At 40.1% G+C, this 20,967-nt stretch overlaps 1 protein-coding gene across 2 annotated transcripts in view; it reads left to right on the plus strand.

Moving 5' to 3' along the window:
- The window catches only part of GMDS (GDP-mannose 4,6-dehydratase), a 429,522-nt gene that overhangs the window by 247,429 nt on the left and 161,126 nt on the right, over positions 1-20,967 (plus strand). The gene's annotated exons all lie outside the window — the stretch shown is intronic.

Consider the following 20,967-nt stretch of genomic DNA (forward strand, 5'->3'; position numbering starts at 1 on the left):
ACTGCAAAGGAGCCCATCAGATTTTAATAGTGGATGTGTGTGCTTAAGACACTGTGTTTTATACTGATAAATATACCAAAAAAGGGGAGTGGGACATGAGCAATTATTAGAATTAGAAAAAAAGAGATATTATTTCCCTGAATTACTCTTGGAGATACATGGTAGAAATGGCTGGATACTGGAAACAGGGGTAGGAATACAGTTTTCTAGCCCATAAAGCTACTACATATTTTTGCAAATGAAAATAACGGCAATTCAAACGTATCTTAACATATTCTAAAATTCCAGAAAAATTATACAACTGTGACTTGAGGGAAAAATAAAGTGAATGTTATCTTAAAAGATGGGTTAAGTATTCCTGATTTCTGAGATCACAAGGAATCTTTAGCCAGCTGGAGCCTTCAGGTTATTCAACGATTCTAAGTAGAAATATAGATGACTAATGAAATAAATAGTTGTCTTCCTCTTAATTTTTCATTTATAGGGCCAACAGCTCTTACATTTCCTGAGGCACTCTGCATATATTATTGAGGTAGTATGTTAAAATGATCTCGCCTCATTTATCCTCCCCCACAAAATAGTTGAGATGTAACTTTCCAAAGAAAACATCTGAAACATTTAATTTTACCTGTCACTTTTTTCGTTTTCCCTGTTAAGAGTAAAACATTGGGCTGTACATTTCTAATGGAGGGTTTTCATGTGAAGGTTAGAATAAACAAAAGTATGATTTAACATTCAGAGACCAGAAAATGACTAATGGGCAACTCTAATTCATTTTCCAGGTCCTAGGTACACGTAGTTGAAAGCTATAAAGGTAACAAAGGTTATCAAGACCTAGAGATAAAATTAGAAGTTGTTAAGTTTAGTGTCTAAAATCGGAGTTTCCTCATTTTTCTTTCTACTATGTGAAGTAGTAATTCCTTGGATTTACACTATTCACGCTGTCAAGTTAATACTATATTGTGATTTATCTTATTCAAGGAATAGATATTTATTTTAATCAACTTGGTTCATCTAGGAGTATTTTGTATTGCTATCCATCTAGACACTGTGCATGCATGCTTGCGTTGCTTTGCAGAACTGTGTTTGAATATCTTCTCTATCATCTTGATGAATTTTAAAATTTAGGGTAGGCCTTTTTTGTAGATGGTATTGGTTTAAATGTTTTGTACTAGTCTCTCTAGCAGTCTTTTCCACTCAGAAGCATTCAAATTGTCGGTAATGGTCTATCAGATAACATTATTGCCTACTACAGCCACTGTGTTTCTGCTATAGGCAAATGCCACTCTATCAGAATCTGTCCAACTCAACTTTTCTGTTTGAAACACTCACATTAGACGTGAACCCTCAACAGATTAACTTTTCTAATGTTATGCAAGCAGAAGTAGTGATTGAGCTCTGCTAATCATACAGTAAGTTACTTTTCCTGAGTCCCAGGAGAAACTGGAGTAGGTATTTTAAAATAAAAGCTTTTATAACTAACTAGCTGTAGAAAAATGCTCTTGGATCAAGATTTTGGAACAGATAATTCCTAAATACCTGCAACTGCACATATGATAATTTTTCTGTACAAATTTTTAAAAATTGTTATATGCTAGGACATTTTGGTTGTTCGTCTTGTAACTAGGTTCAAACTGAATGAGTTAGATTCAGTGTTTGTCAAACTGATCTCACTGATAAAATGGACTAAGCTTTAAAAAGCGTTATGCAGGTCTAAAGTCTATACTGAAATTGTCTGGCATATCTCTTCCCATTACTTTTTGCTCAAAATTATTGTAGATAGTGAAGGAGCCACTGAACTAAGAATTTCTTTTTTTCTCTCTCTAACACATTATAGTGATAGCAATACTGCTGTATAAGCTGGAGCTTGTTTAATGAATGGACATACTTTCAACCATCAGAGGGAACACTGTTTTCACTGGTTTGACTTATACAGAATGAGTATTCTGTAGGATTGCCACTTCCACCTTGTCATCACTGTCTTCCTCCTCATCAGTTATTTTGTGAAATCCTCATCCAGCTCCTACTGAAATCAGTTGGAAGTCATCTGCTGTATATGGAAAATTTTCTGCTGCACCTAGTCTAAGGTCAAATTGGTTTAGTGTTTCCAAATGTAACTACGTTTTTATACTCTGTAGAGAAATTCTGCCTCTAGGAATGGGTAGGCAGAGGAAGATAGTTTGGAAGAATACCTTTTGCTTCACTGTGCTCATGCACCAGCAAGTATATGGCAAAAGGAGCCTGCCTCATGCCTGGCTAAGCGTAGGGAATACATCTTCGGCAAAATAGGCCTCTCGTACTAGAGACTTAGTTAGTACATTCCTGCCCTCTATCCCCATTTGTCTATCTTGTTTAGGTTGGATTTGGGCGTTACTTTTATTGTGGAGATGGCAGAATCTATCCCCACCAGAACCGCATGGTCCTTGCCTAAAATTTTCCATTGTCGTTCTGTCTTCGCAGTGACATGCAGGGCTGCATCCAGGGAGACACGTGAGAGCAATAGCAGTCAAATCAAAACCAGCCTGGGCTATTCATTACTGCTCATTACATTCAGTACTAACAAAGTGAGACTATTTACTTGCTATGCATTGGAAAATGGAAAAAATGCCCATTACTTTCTAAAGGACCTTGTAACTTTCTCCTGAACACTGCTTTTCACACTCTGCCTGAATAAACTGGGGGATAGACAGTGAAATCCCCAAATTATAACAAGTTGCAACATGCAAGAGCTATTTACAACATGTAAGAAATTTCCATAAATGATTTTTTTTTATTAGCTACTGCTTGAGCACATTACAGAGTTCTCACGCGTTTGTGTGCCTGCACAGTAGCCCTCAGCAGGGATTTCACTGGCTAGGGAGTATTGCCCTTCATGCTTAAATTGTCACAGAATCACAGAATCGTATAGGTTGGAAGAGACCTTTAAGATCATCGAGTCCAACCGTATTTTGTCCAATATCTTCTAATCCCAATTTGATTTCTAATCATTGTAAAGTTCCAACAGCTGCAAAAGACGCACTGTTTTTTATTTGAGGAAGAATTTGCATTATAAAACTAAATGAATTCTTTTTGGCTTTGCAAACTTTATAGACCAGGTTGATTGTTTGTTTGGCCTTCTTACAAAGTTGTTTACACTCCAGCTCGATCTCCTTCCTCCATACATCATATAGGTACTTTCACATCTAGGTAGAATACAGTAATGGTATAATATTAGAAGCACTGCCTGTAATATTCTCCTTAGAGGAAACTGTGAGTCCTCAACTTTGTCTTTTGCCTGAACCTGAGCTCCATAAGCTCCCACTCCACTGACCTGAATGCCTGTTTGTGGATTCAGATTTTCTGTGATAGACATAGTTGTCTTGTAGGTAGGGCATGGCTGAGTATGAGCCTGCTCTCATCTTTTTATTACTGGTTTCTAGTTTGAGACAATGAGGATTTGCATCATTTTTGCATGTTGTATGGGGGTTTGGGGTTTAGTTCGTGGAAATGGTGGCTAGAGTTTGGGATAGCCATATCTTTTCTTCTGAGAGGTGCTTTGAAACTAATTTAATGGACTGGTTTCTGGGTTTTTAGCTTTCCAAATGTACAATTATCCCATTAGAACTCCACCAAAGTCAAGGCTAGTCAGAGAGCAACAACTTCATTTTAAGGGAGGGGAGAGGAGCTTTGGGACTTGTGTTCATTTTGATGTTGAACTCTTTCTCACACCTGCTAGAAATTCCATCCTGAATATTTTCACTGAAACAGATACATTTCCATGAAATATTGCTCTTTAAAAGAAAAGGTATTCTAAAACAACTAAGTTTCCTCTATCTGTAGACTTTTATTAAGCAAAGACTATAGGCTGAAAATGGTTTCTGGACCAGAGGAATACATTTTTGTATGACTACAGAGCTGCACAGTCTGAGAGTGGGAATGAGGGAGTCCATTTCCAGCAATGCTGATTCACTTGAAACCCAGAACAAACGAAGATGATCAGTATTCCCGAAAGCCAGTCTCAGTAATACCTGAGGTCTGTGGTATGTCTGTTGCTAGGTAAGGTTTGCTAGCCTAAATACTAAATATTTCGCACAGCCTATCATGGAATACTTACAATGTAAAGAATCAACACACTGAACATTGCGGTTTGCATTACTAGCAACCCTAAGCTAAACGATTTATTCTCTATTAATGCTAATGCAAATGTTGCCCTCCTTATTTACCTGTAAACTGAAAATCAAGTCAGTGTGGATCTGAGCAGTATCCCCTTTGCACTAGTGCCCCTTGGCTAATTTGATTGAAAGTCTGATCCTGCCACAACCCCAGGCACTGAACATTACGGTAGCTGTTCCTACCGCTTGTTTTCACATAGGCAAACTGGGAATAGTTGCACTTTTTTTGCCTTCTTTATTTTATCATCCCTTCATTTTCTCTGATGTCATCGTGCAATGCTGTTTACTTAGTGACAGGATGCCATGTTGTGACTTAATGTTACCCGGCTCCTTCACTTCTCTGCCAACAGCATGCTGTGGAGCAGATTTGGTCACCAATGGGACAGAGCAGTCGATTGGCCTTCTACCTGAAATCCAGGGAATTACTTTTAAAACGAATATGTATATATTATGGGAAGATTTTTATAGGCTTCTAATCCAATCAAGTTAAAGCACTAACAGTATATTTAAACTTGTTGACTTTTTCTAAAAAACATCTGGTTTTAATCAGGGTTCTTCTTGAATAAGACAGCTATCTCTTTACAATGAAAAATGGCTATACTATAATGTAGCAAAATAAATTGTTTGTTCTATGCTTTAACTGAAGTACAGCAGTTGAACAGTGATCTAAAAAGCATCTCTTGAACCTAGCTAGAAGCTGGTTGGCTATATTTATCTTTGTGCTTTAGATGTGTCTTGAGAGCTTCGGAAATGTGTTGTATGAATTTTGTGAAAAAAAATAAGTAGCAAAAAAAATTTATATTTTGTTAGTAGCCACAAGTAATACAGATTTTCAAACCATACTGGGGACAGCATTTTCCCTTTGCTGCGCTGTTGATAGCAGTTATCTTGCTAATTTTTATTTAGTCTGCTGTTTTAATGAAAAGCCTGGTTTTCTTAAAGACATTTCAGCCTGACACAGTTTTTCCTTATTGCTCTCACTCCACAGATTTATTATTTATTATCCAGCTTGAAATCCATTTTCAAGTAATTGTTTCATTGATGGCCATTTATCCTAGCTGAGGCTTCAGGAGAAGCAGTTTCTGCCAGCAAAGCCTAAAATAGCCTTAAAGAGTTCGTGATGCTAAGTTTGGTGATGCAGTATAGATATCCACTTGTGATTTCCTAGGTGAGGTCTGTGTCTAGATGTCAGAATGGATCATGTGAAACTATGTCGGTCAATTAATCACTGCCAATGAGCCATGGCGTGCCAAAGCTCCATTTCATAACGGCCTCCTTGTTAAGTTCAGAAAATCCAAATCCGCAAGCCAGACCTCCTCCTTTAAGACCTCCAATACAGGCTACAGAAACATTTGCAGGAAAATACACTTACTGCAAAGAACAAATGTTGCAGGCTTACAGGGTTTATCGGGGGGGGAGGGGGGGGGAAATGTGGGGTTTAGCTTGATAACTAGTTCAGTGGAATTGATTATGCCGGGTAGTTCTAGAGAAAGGCTTCTAATGTGAATATAAAACAAATCCATATTAAGCGGTACATATAGCATAATTCAAAATTAGTTGGAATCCGACCTTTATGTTTCATAGCAACGACTGCTATAAGGGAGAAAGCGTCATTCATGTTTAATACTTCTCCCACCTTATCTGTTCCTTCATCCTGATCTTACCAGATGCAAAAACGTAGAGTAAAAGAGGTAGGGAAAGTCAGAACTGAATAGTAGCCTGACATACTACCAAAATAAATTCAATTCCTGTGACAAGTAAGTCATTGTTAGGGGGGGAGGGTGTGAGGGGGGAAGGGAGAGCGTCTTTTACTTCACTGGCCCATTTAGGAAGTTTGGTCACTGGTATGAAGCCATACAGCTGCACACAATATAAAGTAAGTTTAACAGCATATTTGGTGAGTTTATAACTTCCCCAGGGCATTTTAACATTAAAAATAGTGATTGTTAACCTGGTCCATCTGAACTTAAATATGAGCTTACTTTGCAAGAAATGAGGGGTAACGTCTCAAGTACTTTTCTTTGTGTTTTATTATTGCTTAAGGGCTTACATTGCTTTATAGCTGCATTTTGTCTGTTTTTGCATTTTGTACTCAACAGGGATATTCAAATCCATAGTCTCAGTAAGGATGGCAACCCCAGCCCTGGATTAGAAATATGTTCTTTTATAGTTATGCACAGATACTAAAAAATAAACAGTATATGATAAAATGGCAATTGTATATGATTTTGACATTAGCAGTAAGTCCATTACATGTGTGTTATCTCTCTGGTGACTAAAGATTTTCAAAAGCAGCAAAAAATCTTTTTAAAACATTAGTGTCTCAGACTGGCAGCCAAAAAAACCACCGACAAATCTTGAAAGGCACGTGAGAAATCGCGCTGAAAAGAATTACCATTGCCTTATAGGATGAAGTAGATTACAGGATATTAAAATGAGGTCGCATTTAGAAAAGCGTATTTCTGTATGTATCTTGGACTGTCTTTCAAGGCAAAATTCTGTTTTCAGATGAGTATGCAACTGGAAACACCCAAGTTTTCAAAGCCATGAGTCAGGATCCAAAAAAATCATTGTACTGGCTTAAAGGTGAGGAGAGTTTAAAAATAATATTCCTTAGGGTCTCCTTACTTCTTGCTGGTTCATAAGCCTTTATGGTTCATAGTGTCAGGCATTTTTCTGCAAACACAAAACTTCAAAGATTACGTATTTGTCTTTGAAACTGAGATTCTTGTGTACTTGCCCCTGGAATTGGTCTTTGGATGAAAATGTAAACCCCCCAAATATTGCAATTATTGCTAGAAATGGGCAGCATCGTGGAGGTGCAGGAACCAGCCCCGCTCTTGTGTCACATTGCATGCTTCCGTGTAGCGCTGGCAGAAACAGTGCTTCTCCATCAGTGCTCCTCTCCTGAGACTGTCCCTGTCCATACTGAACAGCCACGGCACACCGTATGGGTGGGTCCTGGTGCTCGCTGTCAGCAAGTACTCCTTCCATAGTGCAGTCATTGTTCCGATTTCAGTTTCTGTGCTCTACTATTTTGCCATGTTAAGGAGCAAATTTATTTTTTTTTTAATCTTTTTGGACTATGAATGAATTCTTTCCTCCTGCTTCAGAAGTTTCCTTTGCCCCTCTGTTAGATGGAAGTGAAATCACACTGGGGTAACTTGCAGATGGATTTGAGAGCCATTTAAACCTGCATGGCTTCTGGAGCCACCACTTGCTGTTTACAAGCCCTGTCTTCTGGTGCTCTGGTACGGTAGCCTGCCGTGTCACTACCTCTCATGATAAGCAATGCTAAGAGGACCTCCATTCTTCAGACCACAGCAGCTCCTGGAGAGCCTGTGCTCTTTTTGCTGGATTAGTGTAGCTTCCATACGCAGGCACTGAAGGTAGAACTCCCATCCCCGTGTAAAGCCTAATGAAAATAGTTTTGCCCAAGGCACCGGTGTGGGGCCAGGAGGGAGCAGAACACCCACTTGGAGACATTGCTCAGGGCATGTCACAGCTGTTTCCACCGCCCTGCAGGGCCTGCAACACCCTCCGCTGAAAAGTTCCTAGCCAGTTTGTCCCAAATTATTCACAAATTCCCTGGCTGGCTTCCTGCGACTACTGCAGCTGTCTTCAAGGGCATCTTCTCACCCCTCTCCCCTGGTGGGAGACCCTTGCCTGTTTTCTTAGCTTCTCACCCACTTTATAGTGTGGAAGGGGAGGGTGTCTTGTTAGACCCTGTGGCCTCACCTTCCATGGGGACCTAACACGTAATTCTGACTGCTAAGCGCTTAAGTGGTGCAATAGTAGCAAAGTTAACCCATCCACGCCCCTGTCTTGGAACTTGGTTGCAGTCCATCCTCAGTCTATCAACCCTAGTAATAGGGATATTGCATACCTGCTGCATGAAATCCTAGTCCCTAGAAGTTATAAAGGCCTCAGAATAGCAATTGTGAATTTTAGGGGGTATTTATATATATATGTATGTGTGTATATATATACACACACACACGTTACTGTGTGTAATTTATGTTTGCAGTTCAGGGCTGATTTGAATGAATAGTATGTAACTTGTCAAAGTAACAATCCTTGTCTTTGTTTTTGACTGGCTGTTACCACAGAGCGGAGGATTGGGATGTCATTTCCTAAAGCTGCCTGCTTAAAAAGAATATTCTATTCTATGTTCTATTCCATGTGGAAGGTAAGAAAAGAAAAAATATTGTATATGCACGTCAGTATCTTGATGCTGTACCAATAAAGACAACTATAGTCTTAGACTTCACTTGAAGTAGGATCAAGTTTTGAATGAGACTGTGTGGCTTGTAGCTTCTTTTCAGGGAAAGCTCTTGTAATGTTGCAAGCATGACAAATAACAATTCAGCTGAAAAAATGTTGCCATGTTGTTGGTGTATGATAAGAATTATCACCTACCTAATTCCATTTGGTATAAGCAAATTACATATTGATTTAACTATTTTTGAATTGTTCTAATTATATGGAATACCCAAGCAATTTGAACTTAACTATGTTTTGGTTTTTGTCTTTGTTTTCCTGATCTCTGGTAGCTGAGATGAACACTGCCAAAGCCTTGTATTTTCATAGAATCATAGAATACCAGGTTGGAAGGGACCTCAAGGATCATCTGGTCCAACCTTTCTTGGCAAAAGCACGGTCTAGACAAGGTGGCCCCGCACCCTGCCTAGCTGAATCTTAAAACTGTCCAGTGTTGGGGAATCCTCCACTTCCCTGGGGAGATTATTCCAATGGCTGATTGTTCTCATTTTGAAAAATTTTCCTCTCATGTCCAATTGGAATCTCCCCAGGTGTAACTTAGACCCATTACCCCTCATCTTTTCCATGTGACTCCTTGTAAAAAGGGAGTCTCCATCTTCTTTGTAGCCACCCTTTAAATACTGGAACGTGGTGACAAGGTCTCCTCTAAACCTTCTTTTCTCAAGGCTGAACAAACTCAGTTCTCTCAGCTTCTCCTCATATGGCAGACTTCCCAGTCCTTTGATCATCTTTGTGGCCCTTCTCTGGATGCTCTCCAGACTGTCCACATCTTTTTTGCATAGCGGGGACCAAAACTGAACACAGTATTCCACATGTGGCCTGACAAGCTCTGAGTAGAGTGGGATAATGGCTTCTTTATCTCTGCTGCTGATGCCCTTGTTGATGCAGCCCAGCAGCCTGTTGGCTTTCTTTGCCGCAGCAGCACACTGTTCACTCACATTGAGCTTGTTGTCCACCAGGACCCCCAGGTCCCTTTCCACAGAGCTGCTCCCCAGCCAGATAGATCCCAGCCTGTGCTGCAGTTCTGGATTATGTTTTTCCAGGTGCAAGACCTTACACTTGTCCTTGTTGAACTTCATAAGGTTCTTGTTAGCCCACTCTTCCAGCCTATCCAGGTCTTCCTGCAGGGTGGCTCTCCTTTCTGATGTGTCCACTTCCCCACTCAGTTTGGTATCATCAGCAAACTTCATCAGGGTACACTTGATCCCATCATCCAGATCACTTATGAAGATACTAAACAGCGTTGGGCCCAATATCGATCCCTGGGGGACCCCACTTGTGACAGGTTGCCAGCTTGAAAAGGAGCTATTTACCACCGCCTTCTGGTGCAGCCTGTCAGCCAGTTCCCCACCCACCGCACAGACCACTTGTCTAGACTGTAACGCATCAGTTTCTTTAGGAGGAGACTGGGAAACCGTATGGAAAGCCTTGGAGAAATCCAGGGAGACAATGTCCACCACTTGCTCCACATCAACCGAGCAAGTTACTTTGTCATAGAAGGCGATCAGGTTTGTCAAGCACAATTTGCCCTTGGTGAATCTGTGCTGGCTTTTCCCAATCACATGCTTGATTTGACATGTGATAGCCCCCAGGAGGATTTGTTCCATAACTTTCCGAGGGACTGAAGTAAGACTGATGGGCCTATAATTTCCTGGATCCTTCTTTAAGCCCTCCTTGTAGCTGGGGGTGACATTAGCCTTCTTCCAGTCTCCTGGGAAGTCCCCTGATCTCCACAACTTCTCAAAGGTTATGGAGAGTGGCCTCACAACGATGTCAGCTGGCTCTCTTAGCACCCTTAGGTGGATAATGTCAGGGCCCATCGATCCGTAGAGGTCAAGCTCCTGTAATAGTTCAGATACCAACTCTTCCTTCACTGACGGTGGGTCTGTGTTTGCATCAACCTGGATTTTTCTTCCCAAGGCCTGGGGCCCAACAGTGCTGGTACAGACAGAGGTGAAGAAAGCATTGAGAACCTCTGCCTTTTCAGCGTTGTTGGTGACTAATTGACCTCTCCTGTTTAACAGCGGGCCAATATTTTCCTTCTGTTTCTGTTTGTTGTTTACATACCTGAAGAACCCTTTCTTGTAGTTTGTGACATCTCTGGCCAATTTCAATTCAAGCTGAGCTTTTGCTTGTCTCTTAACATATTTGGCCTAAACTGTGCAGAAGTTTAGATGCATACTGGTCTTAACTAGGACCACCTTTCTCTTTTTCTTCTGAAATGTCAAAATACAACAGAGTCCTGTTTAGCAAATAAACAATTTAACCAGTGGATCTGAGGGAAATGTCTGGCCCAGGCAGAAAAGGAATAGGAGTGCTTTGAGCATTCAGATCAGCAACAGCCAGAGCAGTTTGTCCAACTGCACCCTCTGGCATATGTCCAAGATTTGTAATACATGGGTGTATCTCATCAGATCTAATATAATTTTTTCTTCATGTACAGACAGTGAGGTGGATACAGACTAAATGCATATGATTCTTTTCAATGGTCAGATAAAAGAAAAATACGCATATGCACACAAGCACAAATGGCAGTGAACAGAAAGGACTGGCAACTCATCAATAATAAATTAGTGTCCACACAAGAAAGGGGAAACTGTGAAGAAAATAATGTGAATTTCAAGCCTTTGTCATACCTAACTACTTGGACCTGTCACAGGGGTTTTTGAAGCAATGATGTTGTGAAGGTTTGTGTGAAGAAGACAGGCCAGGCTACAATCCTCTCCCTGGCAGTGGGGGAAAAGAGATCCAGTCTTTGAATGAGCTCATAAGAAGATTTCAGGCCAAAGAGGTGGACAAAGTGAGATGTACCAGGTTAAGTCTACATTTTGCTGAGTCTCTGTGCATCGTGTCTTTCAGAGATGCTCATTTCTGTCCATCTACTTAGCACATTCAGGCTGTCATAATTTCATGTCTTAAGTGGGGCAGCATCCTTTTCTGTGGGCTTGGCAAATGTGATGTGCAAAATTGTGTACATTGACTCAGAATGTTTCTGGGAAGATCATTTCCCTCGGTTGTTGCTTTCAGCATGTCACACGTCTTTGCTGGCTCCTTTTCCTCTATCACATCAGACCAGTGTTACTTGTCTTCACTTCACAGGCCTTTCATGTCTTGTATTTCACCCTATCTGTCATCTCTCCTTCACTATCAACTGTCCGCTTCCTGCCTGCAGCCAGCTTCCGACACCCACATTCAGCACCCACTTCTTAAATTTTCAGACAAGCATCTCTCTCTTTCTCCCATGCTACTGGTCACACTTGGGAGGAGCCTGCTGTAAACACTCTCAAAGCTATTTCATCACTGCTGTGCTTCAAATCTCAGCCTGTGATGCCAACAGGAATCTTCACAATGGTTAGACAGCTGATGTACTGCAACCATTGCCTGCCATGACAGTCAAGTTTGTTTTCCTACATCTTTATTCCAGCACTGCCACTTGAAGAAAACTCCGTGTGTACCGGTTTCATCTCTCTGAGACCTTTTGTTTCATGTGTGTACTTACTACTATGTGAACTGCTATGGCAAGGATTGTAGCCTACCCAGGCCAGGCCATGCCAGAGTCATACAAATAAGTAATTCTGTGGTTGCGTCAGGGGGTTCAGTCTCAATCTCAAGAAGTGCTACACTGAATACTCCTACCAGCCAGGTGCTCTGTTGGCAAATGTGCCTGTTGCCTCATTGTCCATTGCCTCATGCCAGCCCAAAGGTTCCTTGTGAAACTGTCTGCATGTCAACGCTGCCTGCAGGGCTCTCAGAGTTAAAAAGCCTCAAACATTTGTCCCTGGTTGGATAGAGCAGATAGGAGGAGATACACATACTCAAGTGTGAAACTGCTACCTGTGTAAGCGCTGATTTGTGGGACAATGAGCATAAAGACTTGCACATTACTCACAACACCCAGCCTAACTGGGAAGGTGCATCAGTTGATCTCCATATTTTCCCTCTCTGGTTGATGGAAAGACAGAGATCATCATCCACAAAGTGATTTAAAAACACTAAATCGGGCACCTGATATGATTTACCCACTTGACTGTAGAGGAAAGTTGGAGAGATGAAACTGAGGTGTTTAAAGTTGGGAGGTACAAATAACCTTTCCTCCTCATTACTGAGTATGGTATTTCCATGTCAAGAGCATATATTAATAAAGGGGTAGACATACCATGACGACTCTAGCACTTGTGCACTAGTTCTTCTGCCACCTTGCAGCACATTAGAGAGCATGATCAGAAAGCCTACGGAGAAGGGTAAAAGGATAATGAGAAAGATGTGTTCATGAACCAAAGATCCCCAACTTGGATTTGGCATGACTGTCCATTATCTGGGTCAGGATGGTGAAGTTCCAGTCTCAACAGCGTATTTCAGACTGGAGTCAGAGGATCATTCAGGTTGAACGGGACCTCAGGAGGTCTTAATACAACCTCCAGTTTACGGCAGGGTCAACAATCCTTTGATCTACTGGCTATAGGACTTTTAATATAGCCCTGGATGCTGCGAATCTTCAACGCTGTCAGGGCACAGCACTGGCTCATGTTCAGCCTACTGGCCAGCAGGACCTGGGGTCTGTTTCAGCAGAGCTGCTAGGTAGCCACGCTGTTTCAACAGTTGATTAATCTGTCCCATTTGCATCTGACCTTGTTGAATTTTACAAGGTTCCTGTTGGCCCATTCCTCCAGCCTGTCAAGATCCCTCTGAATGGCAAAAAATAGCAACTGTTTTCCCCAGGTTGGTGTCATCTGTGAATTTGATGAGGGAGCACCCCATCTCCTCTTCCAGGTCACTGATAAAGATGCTAGCCCAGAATTTCAGTATCAAGAGTTTCATGCAGTGTTGGCTCATTTCCATACGCTGTTTGTAAATTTTAAAAAGTTCCATAAATGTTTCATTTTAAAAAGCCAGATCATGGGAGGCAAAAAGCGGAGGTATATAGTAGGAACCCTTTGATCAAGTAAGGTTACATTGCCATGAACTATCTCAGTCCTGGACCTGACCTAACAATTTTCAAATCACACTGTGTGTCTGAATGTTAGAGAGGAAACAGAATTCCATTTTAAGCTGAGACCATCCTGCACCCTTAATTATGGTCTCATTGTAGCTACCCATTAAATATATGTATATGTATATATATATATATATACACATACAGACATATATGCATGTAGTTAAGTTTTCCTGAAAGAATGTGTCTTATGGTAAACAGAGTGAGCTTTTCCAGAAGAGTTACTGACCTCTGAAACAGGATTTCTATCATGAAAATGCTGACATAACCTTTAACTGTAGAGCCACAAACAGCTTTGTTATATTACTTGTTCCTAGCTTATGTCCTTGCTCTGGAAACAGTGGTGGCATTGTCTGCTGCTAATTGTGTTAAGGGGTCAGGGAGAGTTGGCACTGATATCAGAAGGGAAAAATAATTTAAAATTAAAAATTCACCTTACGTGAGTCATACAAACTCAGGGGATTTTTAAATGAATGGCTTTAGTTTGGGTCTATATATATATATGATACTCTAATTTTTTTTTGTACATTACAGATATATCAGATGTAGTAAATATTCTTTATCAATCTAATATATTTGAGTATTTTAAGCCCCCTTACATTTATAAATCTGACTGGTGGATCTAATCACCTTTTTTACGTGCTGTTTTTCCTCAGTACTTTATGTAAAGAGAAACCAAAGCCTCACACAGCGTTTCCAGCTCTCATGATTTGAGTGTGGGTCTTGCAATATCTAGTGTTTTCTTAAAGCCCCAGCTCCTGGAGCTAGATGATTACCTCAAGATCTCAGCTTTTTTGCTTTGCAGCCCTTGAGATTTCCAAGAAAAGACTCAAAATCTGAATGCTAAAAGATCAAAAGTAACAATCAAACAAAAAAAAATCTGGAAACTGCAATTCTGAATGTTTTTATGGGTTTTGCAGAGGCCTTTCAAAGGTTTGTAGTGGCAATACTTTGAATATAATCAATTTGAATAGAACTGCTTGGAATGCAAATTGCCACCAGCACTCTAATTATTAATGCTATCACCTAGAAGTGTGCAAAGCAAAGCCCTAGGGCTAGTTGTTTCTGATTTTTACATTCGGAGACAGATGTGAATCCTGCTTTGGGAATTATCTTTTCTAGATTGTCCCAACCTAAAACCCGAGAGCTGGACCATCTTGAAAGTTCACACTGTGAGCCAAACTTTGTTTTTTGTTAACTTGTTACAAAAAGCATTTGAGGGTAATCTATAGCATTTTATAGTAGAGAGAGATGACCAACTAAAAAGGTTTTGGTTTTTTTAAATATTGTCTTTTAAGCATTATGAAGAGGCCTTGGTCTTCTGCTACAGATAAAGTTGCATAGCGGCTGACACCATCGTTAGCCTTGCAATCAGTTCTGGAAGTGGACACGGAATCTGAAAGATACATAACACCCTCACGCTAAAGGCTTCTGTTGAGCAGCCTGTTACTATTGTTTTCTTTCCAGAGGTGCTAATTTCCAGAGATAAAGAACTGATTGCTCCCAGTGAGAAATGCAAAGGACCTTGCAAAAGCTATTAAGTGTGGGAAATTAACAAACATGGGAAGCAAATGGCCGAATATATGAGTTTCAGTCAATTAACTTTTTAACAAACAAAACCTTCAGTAGTTCCCCACTATTCCAGCTGTTCTGTGTTTGGTGTCAAGCTAAGTGTTACTTAATTTTGACCCGGGGAGGACAGGAGGAACTTTGTGAGTTTTGCAGCAGTTATCTTTTTAATGGCTGATTAGCCTTTCCTTTTCTATCAGCATAAGAACGTTATTGCCCCAGCCATGTGGAAAGTACGAGTTAGAACAGGTGTCTAACAGAGGCACTTCACCGCGCTGTGAAATTTCATCAGGGTGCTATCTAAGCCATACACTGCAGAAGTGAGCACAGGCAAGCCTGTGCTGTAGTCTGTAAGCACAGCCCAATATGCACCATGGTCTCCCTCCGCGATGCAGTAGTGGGTTATGATCTTCTCTTTGTTGAGTACCGACCACCTGCAGAGACTGCCCAAGCGCAGAGCAAGAGCTGCAGGGGCTTGTGGTTCATTTCAGCTTAGAGCCCCTCCCGGGATAACCAGAAGGGTCGGTTGTCTCTTTGGGATGGGAATACAGGTAGGTAGAAGTAGTCTTTAATGTGTGACCTTACCATGTTTCCAAGGACTGAAGAAGGTCCCACTAAGCAAAGTTGATGCCTTCCATGTGCTTCACAGTCCCTACACTTTCTATCTGTACTGTACAGTTTTAAAGTATTCTGAAATCTTGCGTAACCTGATCGCTGGACGAGATGGTATTCTTAAGGACATCAACAGCCAGCTACTGAAAAGGTTTGCCATCATGAAAGTGCTCCTTTTTCTTCTTGCTTAATAAATGCATTAATCATAATTCAGCACGGGAAAAAAAAGCCAATCTGTTACAGTAAAACCATCTGCCCTTTATTTCTTTTGTTCAAAGCAAAAGGCATAAAATTGAAGTTCCTTTAAAATTTTCCATGATAAATGTTTCTCTGCTTTCTTCTTCAGGTTTCTCGAATTTGTATGAAGGAGACTTTGATTGATTGAAACCCCCCAGTAAATCTCTAAGTCCTTAACCACTTACTGCTTGCTTGATATAGCATTTGCTGTTGTTTATAGTCTGCTATCCATGGGATTGGTTTTCGGTGTAATAAAGTACTAAAAATCTGATAGAGTTGGATCAACTTGGGTGTTCTGCGGTTAGCATGGTGGTTGTTATGCCTAATTCCCACAGCAGAGAGGGGGAATTAGGGGGAGCATCATAAAGAACAAAAGTTAGTGGATTGCCAGCTGAGTAAAGCCCTCACTGTGAACAGGTTTGGGTAATAGCAATATTTCTAAAGGGGAGGGTAATGACACTTAAGTGAGGTTGGTCTTAGTAAGCAGTTGCAGGTCTGGATCCAATAATGTATCATTTACTGCGTCTGGAATAGATCGCTTGAATAAATTAAGTGAACTCTTACCCTGCTGTGAGCTTTCTTGCTGTGTGCTCTGTGCTTATTAGCCTCCTAGCCCCTAGTTTGACCCTGTTCCTTTCTTAAATTAATGCATCTCCAATTCCCTAATCTAGCCCTTTTTTTTTTTTTTTTTAATCTCATGTTTCTTTGTTTCCACCCAGCTTGAGGAAATAGCTGAGGAGTTTTCAACTGTTTACCCAGAGGCAAAATTAACAGGTGCATTCGGGGTTATTGTGAGGCTCATCAGATGCGCTGAAGGCTTGGCTCAGCTCCCACTCTGATAAACAAAACAGTATTGTAAATTGATTGAAAACTGACCAAGATGAAACTATCACTTAACACATAGGTATAGTTTTGAAATTTTATTTTTTTTATTTTTATAGTGACAGAGGGGCATTTTAAAAAGGGCATTTCACCATGTCAGGATCTTGTTGTCTATGGTGAAGACAGAAAACGCTAATGATCCAGAATTGGTGAGGGAGTAGTAGTGGGGGAAAAAAAAAAAAGCATAACTTCTTAGTGAGTCATAGCATTTTGAGCCATTGTTAGCCTAGCTGACAATATGACACTCAGAGAGGCCTTTTCAGCTTTAGAGTGGTTCCTCCTTTATTTAAAATGGAGAACACTTTTAACACAGGAATATCCTTACCACTGTACATACTGATTTTTGACAGACATTCTTCATTTACGATACAGTCGAAAGTGCATGAAAGTGCATTTGCTGTCATTTGCCTGATTTGATTTGGAAGAATTTAGCAGAGGGCGGAAAGGTTAAGAAGAAATGCATTACGATATGTGTTATGTCTTCATCCAGGGATCACTTACAGGAGATTCTAGCCACCTCCACTTTATATTCAAAGGCTTTTCAGTAGGGACAAAAGCTCTTTAAGATTCAGCTTCCTCATTGTGAAAAACTAAACCTCATATTTTTCAGAGAACACTGTCTCCCTCCAAGCACTTCTAGTACTAAAGACAAAAGGCCTTGAAAAGTTCTTTGTTGAAAGGAGTTTTGCAATCATTCATGTGTCACAATATGTCAAGGCAGTCTAGTTTATAAAATATCAGGAAGTTCATGACGAGCTGTTTAGTGACCTTGTAATAATCTGTCATTTCAGTCAGATTCTGTGGTATCAGAGCCTTTTAATGGTCATTTAGAAAACTGAATTCAGTAAGACCGGAAAATAATTACTGCTCTGTTTGGCAGATAAGGATATGCTGGAAGATGCAAGAATTCTTTGGGTATTTCCTTATGATGTCTTGGAGACAACAGATTTTGCAATGGATTATAAAATGGTCAGTATGTAGCAACAGCATCAATTCCAAAAACTATTTCTCTGTGCTCTGCTTGTGAGTGTTTGTTGACTGGCTTATAGTTTTTGGGGGGAATGGGTAGGGCTGCCCTCTGGTATCTAAAACTCTGCAGTCATTGGCAGTGTGGAGAATGGAATAGGACTGAAACATCAAGATGGCAGTAATGCCTTTGTGGTGAAAAGCTGAATGGTGTTGTAATACATTGCATTTAGTATGCAGCCTTGATCTCCACACCTGTACTCTGCCTGCTAATCTCTTCCAAAATGTGGTTAGGTGTTCCAGATGCCAGTGCAGGTTTGTAAAACTAATCATTAGAAGATGTGGTTGTAGACGGTGTCTCCTGACATTTTGTAGTTTCAATACATCAAGTGACTTTGGAGGCTAAACAGGGAGAACACACATTTCAGTTTTGTTGGCTACTATACAATATCAGTAGTGGTGATGATCACAAGACAAACTGCTTGTGAGCAGCTGAGGACACTCTCTCCTCTTCCTCATTTCTCTATCAAAGCTGATCAGTGCAGGTGGGAAATTATTTTAATATCCGTGCTTCCCTGCAGGATCCTGTGGCAGCATAGGTTGCACTGAAAGTTGTGGGAGAACAAACTGATTTAGGTTGGTTGAAGACAAACGGGACATTTCCTCGTTCATGATTTCTCCACTCCTTATGCCTACATTGACAGGTTTCTCACATAATGTTATCTTTTCTGTTGCTTAATTTCTTGTAAGTTTTTCACCTTTAAAACTGCTATTGGTTTAACTCTTGTTTAGACTGTTCCAGAGATTATCTGAGCACCCTACAATATTTCTACTAAAAGAAGAAGAAAAGAGAAAGGACACATGGAGAAGAGCTGCCTCTGTTCTGATTTGGTAGCTCAGGTGATAAGTGTGATCAAAGAAGAACAGATAGTTCTTTGGACATGATGAGCTAGTTAAGATATACAAGCAACAGCTGAGGGATTCAGGTGTACCTGTGAAAGCTAGGACAGTAGTTTGCCTTAGGGATCAGGTCAGACTGGAGGTGGGGAAGGATTAGGTGTGCATCCAACTGCACTGGTTTTTGTAATGCCAGAATGAGAGGCTGCTTCTGTCTCCAAGTTACTGTAGTTTTTGCAACATAGCTGTGTGTTTCCACCAGGTTTGTGGATCTTGGTTTGCCTTTAATGCTCTTACTCTTAATGAATTTTGAGTAGATCTGCACGTTTCTCTTGGCATCCATGTGTCACTCAAGATGCTGTGTAGGACTGTGATTGCTTCATAGTTGGCTTCACCTTTGAGATAAGTAAAAAGAGGTAAGAGCCTCTCAATTGCCAATCTCCTTAATGTTAGAATGAAATGCTATTCAAAGTGTATCTCTGTTAGAGACCCTATGCTTTCTTTCATGCATTTTATCACCAAGAAGTAACTCATTTAGATGTCAGAAAGGTTAATTAATATATCACTGAAATTAACATGGACATTGTTCAGTTGCAGAGCTATTGCTCTGTGTAATATCCAGACTCAAGCTTTGCTATAATGTTTACTTTTTGTTCTTGGTCAAGAATTTCTTCCAGCTGTAAAGAACAAAACATGGTATGGTTTACATTTTTATAATTGAAGTTTGAACATACAGCTGTAGATATGGGGATTTAGGAACATCATTTACAGGAATTTATGGACAAACTGGTATGTATTTGAGTGATTTTTTTAATTATTATTTTAACTCATCAAAACACTTCTCAGATTCTGGAGAATTACTTATGTTACACCTATTTATGTACCCTCTTACTGTAGAAATGCAAAACACTTTGCAGAACTGGTGAATTTTACCTCTGCTTTAAGCAAGGGTAAGGTGGATCAAAGCAAATCAAAGTTGATAGCAGTTTCTGCTGCCTTTGATAAGGGACCTGATTTTGTGGGTGCTTTCAGCAGTAGGTCACTTAAGCATTGCAAATACTCTGCAGGTCTTTAGGTTTTTTTCCTCAATTGATGCTTAAGTCTCATGCCGAACAATACTGGGATGGAGACTATTGACTGAACAGCAAAGTTATCTCAGAAGTATCTGTGCTGTAGCATGTTGAGAGCCGCTATAATCCTGGCAAATGAAGGCCATGTATTCTGGGAGCTATCCTTGTGCAAGACGGTTGCAAATAATTCATTCTTCTACAGTAACAAATTAGACTGTGCCCACATTGGGCAGGGAGCAGGGGGAGAAACATTGGAACATGTTTTTGAATATGAGTAGTTCCATAAACAAATTTATATACAGAATTCAGAAACTGCAGAAAAAACAGAGCATACATTGTCAGAAGCTGTGTTCTTGTGTCTGAAGCATCTCTTAGACTTCCAGAAAGATATCATCATGTTGTAAATTATCCTGCTAAGTGTGAAATGCAAGCCAGAAGATTCACATAGCATAGATGGTTTCAAAAATGTCTGAATAACAAATAAGACTAGATCAGTTGGGATTAAATGAGCTCTAGAGGTCTGTTACAATCTGAATTATTCTAGAATTCTCTGATCATTATGTAAATTGGATGCTACTGCTCTCTTAAAATTAGATATGTCACACGTATCAGATATTTTAAGGTTCAGCTTCTCATAGTGCTGTATCTCTAAAAAGACACTTCTATACCAGTACAAAAAAAAAAATATTTTAGTTGGAGTTTTCTTCTTGGTTTTTAGTTTGCTCAATTTAAGTATAGAAGTGTGTTATGTATTCAGTTTGGGTATACTTCTTGCTTCTCTCTTCCCACACAGGTAGTAATCTCATAGGTATCGTTGCCCACTAATAACTTTAGAAGCTGGTGATGAAGGATTAAATTCCTTTTGTCTTTTTATTTTTTTTAATGCTTTATAACTCATGTTCATAAACATGCATTGTATTGACATACACTGTATGAATTGGGGTTGGATTTTTCCTTTATCTCGACAGAAGGCTGTATTTCTGGTTAAAATCAGAGAAGTCTAAAAGAAATAAGTTAATTATTTTTATTTTTACTTTAGTTTTTCTCAGAGATATGAAAAGTGTTGTTCATATGGCAAATGCTTGTGTAATGATAATAGTGTGAAGTGCAACCAAAGGTTGGTTTGTTGTTGTTTTTTACGTTCTGAAGTGCACAGTGCAGTTGTAGTTATAATGAGCCTTGTCTTACAGTGAAGTTACTCTGTAGATAGCAGAAAGAGTGGACAGATTCGCCTGAGCCGTGCTGCACTACTCTAGCAGGATGCCATATTTGCTGTGGGGTTTTTTCTTCTGATCTCGTTAGCCCAACT

Source organism: Ciconia boyciana, chromosome 2 (genome assembly GCF_034638445.1).
Source record: "Ciconia boyciana chromosome 2, ASM3463844v1, whole genome shotgun sequence".
NCBI lineage: Eukaryota > Metazoa > Chordata > Aves > Ciconiiformes > Ciconiidae > Ciconia > Ciconia boyciana.